The following is a 13,400-nucleotide window of genomic DNA, read 5'->3' as shown; positions in this document are numbered from 1 at the left end:
TGGAGGAGGCACATTGACCAACTCCGTGGTCGCCTCTCCCACTCCAACCTTAGGGTACCAGACGAAACTCTGAAACCAAACGACCAAGGCCCTACCCAAAAGGAGCAAACATTCACTCCTTTCACAGACAACTCAAACCCGAAATGTCCGGTAGACTTATCTGAGTTGGTTGCAGGCCCACAGCGAGCTCCAGGCGAACAAACCCAAGGAACTCCAGCCGCAGCCTGGGGTAAGTTCCAGCAGGTTCCACAGAGCGGAGCTGGAGAGCAAACAGGTCCGTCCGACCTGCCTAAAGAGCCAGTTCCAAATGAACTGCGCAGTTCTGGTAGGACAAAACAAAGACCTGCCTACCTCAAGGACTATGTGACCAATTGGAACGTCCCGACAAAGAGGGGAGAGGTGTTAGATATTTACACAAGCTACCGTGGTTTCCACTCCAGTCCTCTGTTCAGGCAGGAACAGAGGTTTAATCTGATTGGTTGAGAGGTCTGACAGCTCCCTATGAAAGGAGAGCTGTCAGACTTAACTGCTGCTGGATTGTACATACTTGACTGTTGTAATAAAGAGCTGTTGTTGCGTTAAACCTGAGTCTGCCTTCTCATTGCCCTATCTAACAGATACGTACTGCTTCAAAAGTGATTGTCATGTTAAGAGGTTTGTTTATTCATGTCAGAAGCATCACAATTCAAGTAAGACATACTATATGACATAAAATTTAAAATATAAAACACAAGATTAAAATAATGTACAAGTTAAACAGTTCTTGCCCAGAAACTAGCAATATTAAGTGTGTTCTGTCATGCTGCCATGGTCCTCAAATGTACACAGATCAGGACACAAAGTACAGGTATACAAATGTGGTGGTGTCTGCATGTCACCACAATCGCAAAATAGAGAATAGGTTGCAACTAAATCAGGCGAGAATAAATCATCCCCAGGAGCTTTTTCTGATCTCAGATGAGAAATCAGATCCATAATTTTAGAGGCTTTCACTATTGGTCATTGAGGGAGAACCTTCATATTTTAATTTATTTATTATTTATTTATTTTATTGAACTTATTAGTCGCCCCCTCTCCCCACAGGGACTCGGGGCGACGTACAGAGCAATAATCAAGATAGCACCATAAAATCGTGCAGAGGAGGTAAAAATAAGTCCATAAATAAGCATACTTACAAAGTTTAAAACCCCAAAAATATTAAAAACAAAATTTCCCATTGTAAAATGACCTGGGGTGGCAAGATAGTAACGTTATGCCAGGCCGGCTTGACAAAACAGGTAGGTCTTCAGCTTCATACGGAAGGAGCGAAGATCGGTTGTTGTCCGGATGTCTGGGGGGAGGTCATTCCAAAGGGTAGGGCCCACCACAGAGAAGGCCCTACTCCTGGGCACCGTCCCCAGGCACTCTCTAGAGGACGGCACCCGGAGTAGCCCCTCCCTGTGTGAGCGAGTGGGTCGCAGGGATGTATGGGGCAGGACGCGATCCCGCAGGTAACTAGGCCCTGTGCCATGGAGCGCTTTGAAGATGGTAACCAGTACCTTAAAGCGCACCCGGTAGGCCACAGGAAGCCAGTGCAGCTCGCGCAGGATAGGTGTTATATGGGAGAATCTCGATCTCCCCATAATAACCCGCGCGGCTGCATTCTGGACCAACTGCAGTCTCCGGGTGCACCTCAAGGGGAGCCCCATGTAGAGAGCGTTACAGTAGTCCAGGCGGGACGTCACCAGCGCGTGAGTGACTGTGCGCAAGGCCTCCCGGTCCAAAAGGGGCCGCAACTGGCGCACGAGGCGAACCTGGTGGAACGCCCCCCTTGCCACGGCCGCCACGTGATCTTCTAAGGTCAGCCGATCGTCAAGAAGGACGCCCAAGTTGCGCGCCCCTTCCACCGGGGCTAATTGCTCATCCCCGATGGTCAGCGATGGAATATGCTGATTGAATCGGGAAGCCGGGAACCACAGCCACTCTGTCTTGGAGGGGTTGAGCCTGAGCCTGCTGTCATCCATCCAGACCCGTACGGCTTCCAGACATCGGGTCATCACTTTGACAGCCTCGTTGGGGTGGTTTGGGGTGGAAATGTACAACTGAGTATCATCAGCGTACAGATGGTAACTCACCCCAAAACCACGGATGATCTCGCCCAGCGGCTTCATATATATGTTGAACAAGAGAGGCGAGAGAATCGACCCCTGTGGGACCCCACAAATGAGGGGCCTTGCGGTCGACCTCTGCTCCCCCGTCAACACACATTGCGTCCGGCCAGAGAGGTAGGAGTGGAACCACCGTAGCACGGTGCCTCCAATGGTCGATGGTATCGAAGGCCGCCGAGAGATCTAATAGAACAAGGATGGAGGAACAACCCTCATCCTTTGCCCTCCAGAGATCATCCACCAACGCGACCAAGGCCGTCTCCGTGCTGTGACCGAGTCGGAAGCCGGACTGGCGCGGGTCTAGATAATCATCTTCCTCCAGGTGACGCGGAAACTGCTGAGCCACCACACTCTCAACAACCTTTGCTAAAAAAGGAAGGTTGGAGACAGGACGATAATTTGCTAGTTCCTTTGGGTCCAGAGAAGGCTTCTTGAGCAGGGGCCTGACCACCGCCTCTTTCAAGGCGGCCGGCATCCGGCCCTCCCCCAACGAAGCGTTCACCAGTCCCAGTAGCCAGCCTCGTGAGCCCTCCCAGGAGGCCAGCACCAACCAGGAGGGACACTGATTAGAATTGATTAGATGTATCATTTAAAAGATCATCCTGGTTCTCTAAATGGAAATCTACCTGAGTAAACCATTACATTTCAAGACATTTGGACAGTGAAAGAGTTAAAACTAAGTGGTGACCTGGGAATCCAAGTAATGGATGGAAAAAAAATAGAAGCTCAAGAAAATCAGATCCTGAGGAGACATTCAGGACAGTAGGCTTTCCCTGCCAGATGGAATTTTATAAGGAGTTAGGTCCTGTTCTTTTTGGCATTTGTTTATCTTCTCCAAGATTGCCTGGAAATCACATACTGTAAAAGTAAAGCCTCCAATACTGAGGGTTCAGTTGATTTGTGGGGGGAGGTCCATCTATGTCCCCCCCATCAAACTTTCTTTCCTTCCAAGCTATAAAAAGGTAGGAACATCTTTGAATCAAACTTTATTTCTTATCACTGCATCCATGAAATCATCTTTGATAAAGTTATGGCAGTTATTATTTTCCTTTTTTCCCTCTCCTAATTAACAGTTCTGAAAACTACAGGAGAAGTTCAACAGGGACATAACATAGCTTCTAAGATCAGCCCCACTTCAGCTACTCCTGCCATCTACAGATATTACTTTCAGATTTAACCTGATAAAATTAATTTGATGCAAATTCAAATCCTAGTTCAGTTTTCAAGAATAAAATCCATAATGGAAGGACACTTCAATTCCTACTATAGACCAATGGTTGAAGAATTTGATGGAGTTGGCTGAAATGGCAAAATTGACTACTTTGTTTAAATATAAGTACTTTTGTTTCCACTTGGAGACGGCTTCAGAACTTCATGCTTGAATTGGAAAAGAATGAAACTTTGATTTTGGGTTTTTACCAAGTAGATTGATAGATCTTTACAAGAAATTGCTGATTCATATTATTACGAAAAAGCAAAAAGTTGTGATTTGATGTTAAAGCCTTATTTTCCTGCAACGGAGAGAGTCGGAATTCAATGTTCCTTTTTCTTGTCTTTTTCTTATCCTTCTTACTTCTCCTTCTCCTTCACCTTACACTTATCCTCTCTTCTCTTCCCCATCTCCTTCCCACTGCTTTTCTATTTACTTTTGTATTTTGTATTTTACAATACCTTATAACTCAATAAAAATGTTAAACCTAAAAAAAAAGGAATAAAATCCATAAGAATGATTCTGGGAAGGCGTGTTTTAAAAGTGACAAAGAATTTGCTCTGCAAAACGGAATCCTGAAACAAAAGACTAAATCCCACAGCGTGTTAAGCCAAAGCTTGTTTCATCATATTTTTGAATAAACTGCAATTGACTAAATTGTGAAAATACTTTATGCACAAAAATAGACAAACTACACTTTTATGTAAATTGGAAAAAAAATGCTATCTTCTCTACCAGGCTCTGTATGATTAGACTTTTTTTCTTTCTTTGGCAACATTTGGTGGAGCAGATTAATTATCAAGACCATAGTAAAATATGAAATAACATTTATCCCAAATATTTGGGATCCTTTCAAATGCATTAAAATTCATATGTTTTAGAACATTCTTTTCATTCCAGTACAAAATGAAAGATTGTCTCTAAGGAGTCATTTGGAATGGAGCACTTTTGCCTGAATGTTTCCCAGGAAATCAGTGGACCAAAGAAAAGACTTTCCCATATATTTTACTTCTAATGTACTAAACTCCATGCATAGGTAGCCAGCCAGTACTATAAAATGTCTAAAAAGTTATATGAAAATGCTTTTGTTAGATATTAACATATATCGGGAAAGGTCTTCCCTCTGGTCCGCTCCTACAGCGGGAAACAGGTATCCCTCTGATTGGTCGAGGGGCGTGCCCAATCCCTATAAAAGGGGAACCCTTCGACTACCAAATAAGCTGGATCACTATTATTACTAATAAAGAGCTGTTAAGTCACTTCGTGTCCGCAGTCTGTCTCTCGCTGCCCCGATCTAACATTGGCGACGAAGGTGGGATCGAGAGACAGATAGGACGAAGAACGCTACCTCCAGAATCTCCGGATTTGATCCAGCCCAGGAATTCGGCAGCAATTCCGACAGCCATCTCAGATCACCGCAGCGCGGCAAATTCAAACAGAGAAGATGGCGATGCATGCTCCCCCCGCTCCTTTCGACCCAGCAAACGACGAATGGGAAGCCTTCATGATTCGTTTCGAGTGTTTCCTCGAAGCGAACGAATACACGGGGATCACTGATGCGAGGAAGAAAAACATCTTCCTCGGCTACTGCGGGAAAGAAGTCTTCAATACGGCCAGAGACCTCACCGCGCCTACTCCAATACAAGCAGTATCGTGGACAACGTTGCAACAGACTCTGCAAACTCACTACGCGCCAAAACCTTCCCGCCATGTCTGCCGCAAAGAATTCAACATGAGGACTCAGAAGGCGGGAGAATCCATTAATCAATATGTTGCAGCCCTACGAAAAGCAGCAGCTCACTGCGAATACAGGGATCTGGAAGAACACATCTTAGAGCAACTCATCTGTGGGTTAAGAGACATTTCGCTGCAAAAGAAGCTGTTGGCAAACCCGAATTTAACCCTACAGACAGCGTTAAACGAAGCACGAGCGTCAGAATCAGCGGAGAAATCATCTGTAACCATACAACGAGGGGCCAACATAAACCAGCCAGCAGCAAGGCAAACCAGAGTGCACTACGAGGACGCAAGCCCTGACTACGAGAATCCCGAGTTCGAGGACAGTCACCTGATGCAGAGCAGTCACTTGAGACCTGGGGGGAGACCCGGATCCCGTTTGCCGCCCTGCGCAAGTTGCGGAGGGAATCACCCCAGGTCTACTTGTAGGTTCAGGAACGTTGTTTGTTCGCATTGCAACAAACTTGGGCACATCGCACGAGTGTGCCGGAGCGGAGTCCCTGCCTCACGGCAGCCACCCATGTACCGCCAACAGAAGCCCAACCCAGGGGCCTGGCGAAATCAAAAAGGGCGCCCAGAGAGAAATCCACAAGTGTTTACCCAGAGAGAACATTTCCAAAGAGCTGAACGAGCGTATCCCCAGAGAGATTACTCACAAGGAGTTGAGCGAGCGTATCCCCAGAGAGAATACACACAAAGAGCTGAACGAGCGTTCTATCAAGACGCTCAACGAGAGTATTTTCAGGATGTAGATGATGAGATAGAGTTGACCCAGAGAGAGGAGTTGCGAACGTATCTCACCACAATACATCAAGTCCGCCCTAAGCGGCCCAAAAGGCTGAGAGTCACAGTCCTCTTGGAGGGCTCACCCTGCGAGCTAGAAGTCGACACAGGATCGACCCTGACGATCATTTCATGGGCCGTCGCCTACGGTCTCACCTAGACCGGCTCCACCCGAATTACTCTGCCACGGCTCCCCCAGACTCTACAAGTAAGGTCCGGTCTTTCAGAGTAGGGGATTCAGTATACGCTCACAACTACACGGGGGGAACATTATGGATGCCGGCAAAGGTCATAGGCATCACGGGTCCACGATCATATTTGCTAGAGCTAGAAGATGGGCGGAATTGGAAAAGGCACATCGATCAACTGCGGGGTCGCCTAACACACTCCAACCTTAGAAATGAAGACGAAAGCTTCCTGTCTACGGAAAGTCAGCCACAAGAAAACCCCAGCATAGGAAACAACGACGCCGGCGAGCCAAGCGTGGAACAAGACTACACACACGTAGCAGAGCAACCCCCAGACAGCGCAGCTGAACAAACCCCTGAACACCCGAGCAACGAAGGCACAAGACCTCCAGAACGGGAAATAGAAAAGGCACCCGATCCTGCAACTACTTCAAACCAACCCGCACCCAGTCCTGCAGCCACTTCAAGCCAACCCGAACTACGACGTTCCTCCCGAGCAAGACAAACACCCACCTACCTAAAGGATTATGTTACCTACCGCAACGTCCCATCTAGGAGGGGAGGGGTGTTAGATATTAACATATATCGGGATAAGTCTTCCCTCTGGTCCGCTCCTACAGCGGGAAACAGGTATCCCTCTGATTGGTCGAGGGGCGTGCCCAATCCCTATAAAAGGGGAACCCTTCGACTACCAAATAAGCTGGATCACTATTATTACTAATAAAGAGCTGTTAAGTCACTTCGTGTCCGCAGTCTGTCTCTCGCTGCCCCGATCTAACAGCTTTATTCTGAAGAATGGGGGGGGGGAGAGAGAATGGGAACAATTTGTCTTTGAAATACCACATGCTCTCATTCCCAACTCTTAACTTTTTCATACCAAAAAACACACACACAAAAATGGACTCATTTGGTCCAGTTATTGTCACCAAGTTGCCAGATAAATTGTTGTGACTCCCTGATATGCTCCCAAGTCCCAACCCCTCAGATCTTGCCCGCCCCTGCTGTGGGTACAGAAAATCTTATCTACTTACTGATAAGTAGATTGTAACCATTTCCTGACATCTTAAAGCAGGGAAAATTATAGTCATGGTGTTAATGTGCCCATCATTTGCTTTAAGAAAGTAATGAATGATCAGTTCTGGCATTAGTTATTCAACAGAATCATAGTTTCAGCTTATTCTCATTTTGTAATGTATGCTACTTGTCCCAGAAGTAGTTTCTTCTGTGAAGGTTTTTAGAGGAAATTCTACTGAGTTTAGAAACTCCTTACATAAGACAGCAGAAAAATGTATTGTATTCAGAGAACATATATCCTTTTTTGAAATATACAGAGATATTTCAAAAATCCCTATATTCAAGAAGTACAATGGAATGGTCACTAAATACTGATCAAATCCACAAAGCAAAATCTGCTTCACATAGAAATTTGCAAGTAAGGAAAGTTACTTTATAAGAACTGGGTAGTCTAGTCAGTGACAAATCCTGTTTCACTCTTGATTGATTGATTGATTATATGCCATCAATTGTTAGGACTAACATATTACTTAAGTGGTGTTTTTTTAAATCTAAACTTGAGGAGAACAATTCCCACAGTTAAAAATACTGTTCAGCCCTCGCTTAGTTTTTTTAATATATTTCTTAGTTTAGATTTACGGAATTGTGTCTTACATTACCAAAGTTCCTTACATTAGTGTCTAGTTTTGTTGAATCTGGGGCTGAAGAGTGAGGATGCATGCTGAGACAAGGGAGCAGTCCCTCAATATCCTGGTACTGTATGCATTTCTGCCTTCTATAATGATAGAACAAACCTGAACAAACCTTTTACTTAAAAAAATGAGAAACTAGTTAGGGCTACAGCATCTGTATCCAAAAAATCCACATGAGTCTAGATGGCAGCAAAGCAAAACAGAAAAAAACCTTCATTTAGAGTTCATCTGATTTTTATAGCCCAGAAGTGGCGAACTTCAACTAGCTAGTTAACTATTTCATCCAGCACAGGGAGATTAAAATAGTTCAGTTTTATTCTTGCAACTGAAACAGAATATAAGATAACTGAGTTGGAAGGGGCCTTGTAGGTCCTTTAGCCCAACCACCTGTTCATACAGGAGACCTTATACCATTTCAGACAAATGGATGTTTAATTCCTTAAAACATCTTTTTGTATCATGGTTACCAGAATTGATGCACTATTCCAAGTGTGGCCCTACCAAATCAGTATATAGCAGTACTAATACTTATTATCTTCATACTATTTCTCTGTTGATGCAGTTTAGGACTGCACTGATTTTTCTGGAAGTTGCAGAACACTGCCAGCTCATATATAAGTATTTGTCCACTACGACTCCTAGATCCCTCTCACAGTTACTACTGTTGAGCCAGCTACCACCTATTCTATAGTTATGCATTTGGTTTTTCTTGCTTTTCTTGTCACTGAATTGCATTTTGTTGGATAAGACAAGTCTGTCGAGATCTTTCTGGATCTTGAGCCTATCTTCTAAAGTGTTGGCTTTTCTTCCTAGATGAGAAAGAACCCTAAGGTACTCTACTGCATATATGGAGGTAGAAGGTAGAACAGTAGAAAGAACCTAAGGTACTCCACTGTATATTTCTCTCTATGTAGATGTAATTCCATTGAGGACAGTATCTTGAGTGTGTTTCATCAGTTAGTCAGCCAGCAACATATCAGTTACTTCTATATGTTGCTCTTAGGTGCAGTGACTCAAAGTTTATATTGATATGTGTCAGGAAATACAACATTCCAACATATTAATCAGTATCAGCAAATAGGTTTTCTTGAAAGTGTCTTCACTTTATTTGTTCACTTGCCAAGTGACTTTGAGGATCCTGTGCATTGATGTGTGAGTTAACCGATAGACTTTGAGGGTGAAAGTGAGAATAAAAAGTTCCAGGTGTTGCTAGATGAAACCAAAAGTTATTAGTAAAATAATAACTTTGTTTAAAAGACCGTTACTGAAGCTCCTACTACCTAAGAGTAGTGGTTAAGTTGTTGAATGTTAACCAGTTTTGAAATTGCTAAAGATATAAGAACCATACTAGGAAATACCATATTACACACTGGCAATCAGTGTGAATTCACATAGTAAATTAATCCATAACCATTGACTATTGAAGAATCTAGAGTAGGTGAGTGTATATACTAGGCTAGACTAAATTTTGATTTACAGGCCATAGTTGGCTGCATTCCATTGATAGTATTTTTAATGTACTGTTGTCCTTTAGCCTAAGAGGTGATACAAATTAAACCGGCATATGATTATAATCACCAATCTGTAGTTCTTATCAACAATGAACCCAGTGAGAGAGTAGCATGAATACTGTGCTTTACTATTGTTATGAGGCAAAAAATGGTAGAGTTATATATGGATTTTTCTGATAGTAGCAAGAACATCTACCAGCTGCTCTTGTTACATGAACTAACAGCAATGCAAATTCAGATAATGACTAAAGTAGTAGATTTAGATATCTTCAAAACCTAATTGGAGGGTGAGGAGTCCTAGTACAATAAAAGCCAAAAAGGATCTCCTCTCCTGTTTTAACAGGAGGCCCTTATTTACCCTTAGATCCGTGATGGCAAACTCATGGCACATGTGCCAGAGGTGGCACGCAGAGCCCTCTTTGTGGGCATGCGTGGCATCGGCAGCTACTCTTCTGGTTTCCAGCAAGCACATGCATGTTGCACATTTCGGAGCACCAGAAACCAAAAGGCCAGATGGCCAGTGTGTATGCACATGCCGGCCACCTGTTCTTCCAGTTTCTGGCGCTCCAGCGCATGAAGACCGGCTGGCTGGTGCACTTGTGCATGCTGGAAACCCAAAGACCAGTGTGCGTGCATCTGGTCTTAGGTTTCCGGTGCTCATGCATGCCTGGGCATATCAGTTTGGCCACTCGGTGCCGAAAAGGTTTGCCATCATTGCCTAGATCCTCTGTAGTGCCTGATCCATGTTGGTGGGTGATATAGAGTCTACCCTCAATCATCCTACTTCCTTGTATCAGGACCTGGGAGGGGGTCCTAGTAGAGCAGAAGAACCTTCATCTTGTCTACAGTTTTCATGACAGTTGGAAATTGTCCCTCATCTTCAAGACAACAAAAATTTAAACACAGGAGGGTTTTTGTTGTTGTTATGTAATGAAGAAAACAGGTGGAGAACATTACCTACCTTCTTTTTCTTCTCCCAAAAATATGGGACAAAACATTTAGTTTGTAAAGCTAAACCGAAATATTCATGGAGCCCCAAAAAGGGAAAGATATTACAGGATGATACTTGCTGAAATCCAAAAACGTATTAAGACTAAAGCCAAATTGATTTTTCAGCTGAGATGAAGAATAAAGTCATGTTCTTGTCCCTACCCTCTTTTAATTTATTAATGAGGAAATGACTCTAATTTTACTTTAACAAAATAAAAGCTTGGTTCATGCAGACTAGAAGAGATTGGAAATGAAATCCTAAGAGACAGGCCTTACATTTATTCCCCCTCACTCTAAAAGGTAGATAAATATGTGGTGCTTCTTCACTGCCATTACCTCTTTCATCTGCATATTGCAATATTCTGGAGTCAAGATTTAGCCTTCAGATAAGCTGCTTTCTATATTTAGGTCAAATTAAGAAAGAGGGCAAGTAAACATCTGCCACCAACATTTAGAAATATTGCATATTGCAATAGCTTAAGTACAGAAGAGTTGTACTGCTGCTTGGAGTTTAGAGAATACTTTTTAAAATACTTATTGTAGGCTATATATTAATCTTCTGAGTTCCCATATTAATGAGAATAAATATAATGACCAATAAACCCTGGCAGGATATTCTCTTTCCTAAGACTAGCACTCCAGCCAGCCTTAAGCAGAAGGGACTATTTAGGTCTCTTCAGATCTGAACACATAAAAATGATTCCCATCCCCCCTTTAAGTAGCCAACGGCTTTCAACTGTGCACTAGAGTTGAGGATTTGTGGATGCCCAGATGTTCTTGAGTCACAATCCCCAGCATTCTTTTTTATTATTTTTAAAAAGTAAAAAGTAAAACACAACAGAGTTATAATGCAAATACATACAAAACTATACATAAAAAGGGCTTTAAAAATGAAAGCATACAACAAAAAGAAAATAAACAATATAATGTATTATTACAGCAACTACAGTCCGTCCTATATATAATTATCTAAATGTAAATACCGTATTATTCTAGTACATATACAGTATATTAATTTATAATACTCATTCTTTAACCTATTTTTTTTATAAATGTGTTCCATATTTCATAATACTTGTGTATACAAAATCTATAGGTAATTCACTCATAGAGGGCAAGCATAATCAGATCTTCAATCCGTGCCTGAATGGATTATATATTTATCTTTCCATTGTTGCAAGATCAAATTTCAAACCAGAGTAACGACATGGAGAATCCATTTACATTGTCCAGTTGTTTATTATATGTTCTAGTTATATAGTTCAAGAGAATTTTATCTTCTGAAAAAATTAGCTTTTGCTGCAGTCATGTCTGTAGTCCACTATTTTCTCTCTAAACTTATTCAGTATAGGACATGTGTTTTAAAGAAGCATTATCTTTGTTATAACTAAAGTAAAATGCTGTCTTAGACAGTCCTTTTTTGTACAAATGTAATGGTGAAAAACCCTTCGGCAGAATATATAATATATAAACAATAAACATTGGCTGTATTAAATAGGTTCAGATTTCCTTTGGAATTCATAAAAGGGTTCAAAATATTATATGAGTCGCCTACATCTAAAGTAAAGGTTAATGGCATTTTTTCTCTCGTTTTCCCACTATTTAGAGAAACTAGATAAGAATGACCATTTTGTAATGAAACATCTTCACCTTGTCTTTTTAATATCTGTGTGGAACCCTTGGCCTGTGCTATTAGACAATGTAGAGAGATCTCTAGACTACAGACAGTCCTCAATTTATGACCACAGTTGAGGCCAAATTTCTTTGTTGTTAAGTGACACATTTGTTAAGTGAGTTTTGCATCACCTTTGACCTTTTTGCCAGTTGTTAAGTGGATCACTGCTGTTGATAAATTAGTAACCCAGTTGTTAAGCAAATCTGGCTTCCTCATTGACTTTGCTTATCAGAAGGTCACAAAAGGGGATCACACCACCCCGGCACACCGCAACCATCATAAATACATGCCAGTTGCCAAGTGTTTGAGTTTTGATCATGTGAGCATGGAGATGCTGCAAAAGTCATAACTGAAAAATGGTTCATCACCAAATGGTCACTAACTGAGCTGTTGTAAGTCGAGGACTACCTGTAGTATACATAACCCAACTGAACATAAACTGCTTTTATTTGCAGACAATATGTTTTGTTTATTTATAAACCTCACACTACTATGATGCGAGTTGATGCGAATGTTCAATGCTTTTAGTAAAAAACTGGTCTCAATTGGAATTGGAATTGATACCAATAGATGAAAATTTGGTAACCCATATATTTAAATATCAATTCAATATTTATGCTGAATCTATTAAATATTTAGGCATGTATATACTAAAAGATATAAATCAATTAGTAACATATAATACAAATAAAATATATAGAAAGGGATGGTTTTTTTAAGATACTCCCAGGATTAGCTATGCTGACTGTGATTTCCCGGGAGCTGTAGCTCAGTAAATGGCCACAAATTCACCTTCTCCCTAGAGGATTAGTAGCATTTGGCAGTTAACTTAGAATAGAATCAGGATAGGGACTGGCAGTGGAAATAGCAAATTGTACTCTCTGTCGGGATGGTATATGCACTGCAGTCGGCCTCCCCTTAAGCTTTCAGAGCAGAGCGATTTTGCTGCTGTATTATGTTGTCCTTCCATATTCAAGGTTTTATATAACTTGAAAGGAGAAAATCTCTCTCTTTTTTTTTTACACAGTGCATATTATGTACTAAGATTATTTCCTAATCAGTAATGAAACATCTGCAAGCAAACAACCAAGTTCAGAGAGTACCAAGGAATCCATGGTATATATTCTATGTTTTTAATTTTCACCAGGAAGCACCATGTTACAGTAGCAATTTTATCCTTACTAGGAATGTTGAGACATACAGGACCTGGATAGTTAAGTTAATGTCCTATATATATAGTCATCTAAAGTGCAAAAATCCATGACTTCAATTCCTGGCAAAGAATTTGAACTCCATAGAATAACAAAATCTGGCTACCAGCATCTGAAGTAATTTGATGCCTTCTAGTGGTCACTTTAACTGATATTCCATGCTGGCTTTGTGTTGTGCCCAAAGATAGAAGTATATTCCTCATTCTGTTGAAGAAGGTTATGTAGGAATAGTTGCACTTGCC

Source organism: Natrix helvetica (assembly GCF_964273705.1).
Source record: "Natrix helvetica genome assembly, chromosome: Z".
Classification (NCBI taxonomy): domain Eukaryota; kingdom Metazoa; phylum Chordata; class Lepidosauria; order Squamata; family Natricidae; genus Natrix; species Natrix helvetica.
The sequence above is the reverse complement of the archived record's forward strand: the minus strand, read 5'-3'. Positions refer to the sequence as shown.